At 45.6% G+C, this 2,175-nt stretch overlaps 1 protein-coding gene across 3 annotated transcripts in view; it reads right to left on the reverse strand.

Moving 5' to 3' along the window:
* Positions 1-2,175, reverse strand: part of LOC105535703 (chromosome unknown open reading frame, human C20orf194) — a 155,632-nt gene that overhangs the window by 12,405 nt on the left and 141,052 nt on the right. The gene's annotated exons all lie outside the window — the stretch shown is intronic.

Here is a 2,175-nt window from a genome sequence, read left to right on the forward strand (position 1 = left end):
TTTTATTTTTAATAGAGATGGGGTTTCACCATGTTGGCCAGGCTGGTCTTGAACTCCTGACCTTGTGATCCACCCACCTTGGCTTCCCAAAGTGCTGGGATTACAGGCATGAGCCACCGCACCTGCCTGTTTCCTTTATTTTAAAACAGCACTGCAATTTTGAATTTTAAATTGTTGAAAGTATCTTATTCTTTGTAATTTCTTTAAAGTACGGTGGTAGGCATAAAATTTTTGCAAGACTGACCTGTCTTTTCCCTACCCAAACAAGTCATTTTGGAGACTGGGGGTTTCTCTGGCCTCTGGCTTCTGTGGTACCTGAATCCTTAGAGGAATTTACAAGGGCCAAGGGAAGGCAGCAAGGTTTCTGCCCAAACCAGAAACAGGCTGTTCTACCAGAAAAGGTGAGAGCAGGGTGGATGGGAACAGAGAAAGATGTGGGAGGGAAGTGGCAGAGAATGTGTGCACAGCACAGAGCGGAGCACATCCTGGAACTAAAGTCCATTCACCCTGAGGTGGTGGCTCTGACCCAAGTGGGAGGGGAGTAATATATAGATATGAGTAGGAGACTGATGACTTGCCATCTTGTTAAAGATGAAATTATCTGATTTCTAGAAATGGACTTAGGAGGGGGGGCCTGAAAGAGAATTTTGGGGTCCTTCTATCTCTGATTCTCTATAAGGACTGATCTTCCTGATGAGGAAAAGGTTTTAAACTCTAGAATCACATTCTTTTTTTTTCTTTGAGACGGACTTTTGCTCTTGTTGCCCAGGCTGGAGTGCAGTGGCGCGATCTCGTCTCACTGCAAGCTCCACCTCCTGGGTTCACGCCATTCTCCTGCCTCAGCCTCCTGAGTAGCTGGAACTACAGGTGCCCGCCACCATGCCCGGCTAACTTTTGTATTTTTAGTAGAGATGGGGTTTCACTGTGTTGGCCAGGCTGGTCTCGAACCCCTGACCTCATGGTCCACCTGCCTTGGCCTCCGTAAGTGCTGGGATTACAAGTGTGAGCCACTGCGCCCGGCCAGATTCACAGTCTTCTAATGGGCCCCTCTTAACCCTATTCTCTCCTGCATTAGCCTGCCTTCAGGTGTCTGGGCCCTGAGCTAGGTTTTTGTGCATGAGTCAGTAAGGACTGGAGAACAGTGCTTCTGTAGGCACCTGGTGGTGATTACAGGAACTCAGGACCCAGAGGTTCAGGCAGCAAGGGAGTCAGTGGCTGTAGCCATTGGAAAGAAGGTTCCCCTTAGAAGCTCCATTTGTTTATTTTTAGCTAAGATATCATTACCTTGTTCAGGCGTAAGGAATGACCCACTTACTCACTGTTTAAAGTGTGACGTGACTCAAATCAGAGGTTCCTTCTAAGAATATGCCTGAAAACCTTCAATTTTACATACTGACCCTCTGGGATTTTTTTGGTTTTGTTTTTTACAGCACAGTAGATCATTTTTTATTTTATTTTATTTTATTTTATTTTATTTTTTGAGATGGAGTCTCGCTCTGTTGCCCAGGCTGGAGTGTAGTGGCGCGATCTCGGCTCACTGCAAGCTCCGCCTCCCAGGTTCATGCCATTCTTCTGCCTCAGCCTCCTGAGTAGCTGGGACTACAGGCTCCTGCCACCATGCCTGGTTAATTTTTTGTATTTTTAGTAGAGACGGGGTTTCACCATGTTAACCAGGATGGTCTCGATCTTCTGACCTCGTGATCTGCCCGCCTCGGCCTCCCAAAGTACTGGGATTACAGATGTGAGCCACCACGCCTGGCCAGATCATTTTTTGTTAGGGAAAAAGTTGGTGGTGTAAGGGGTGGTATGGAGGATGTAGAGAGCTGCTTGGGAAAAGTGAGTAAGAATAACAAAGATAATCCAATTAAACATAAGAGATTAATTCTGGCCAAGCTTTAACAATGGTCTTCCCCTAAACCTTCAACATAGCAGAAACAAACTGTCCATTCTATACAGGAATAAGTGTAGCACGATGCCTAAGAGAAAAAGCACTGAGCCATTCAACCTGGGTTTGAAATCCAGTTCTTTCATTTACTAGCTGTAAATTGTCAAGTCATTAACTCTTTGCTGCCGCGGTACCTTATCTGTAAAATGATAAAATAATGGAATCCACTTCACAGGATTGGTGTAAATGAGACAACACAAACAAGGCCCTCACAACAGCACTATTCAACA

The sequence above is a fragment of the Mandrillus leucophaeus genome, unplaced genomic scaffold (assembly GCF_000951045.1).
Source record: "Mandrillus leucophaeus isolate KB7577 unplaced genomic scaffold, Mleu.le_1.0 Scaffold101, whole genome shotgun sequence".
Lineage (NCBI taxonomy): Eukaryota > Metazoa > Chordata > Mammalia > Primates > Cercopithecidae > Mandrillus > Mandrillus leucophaeus.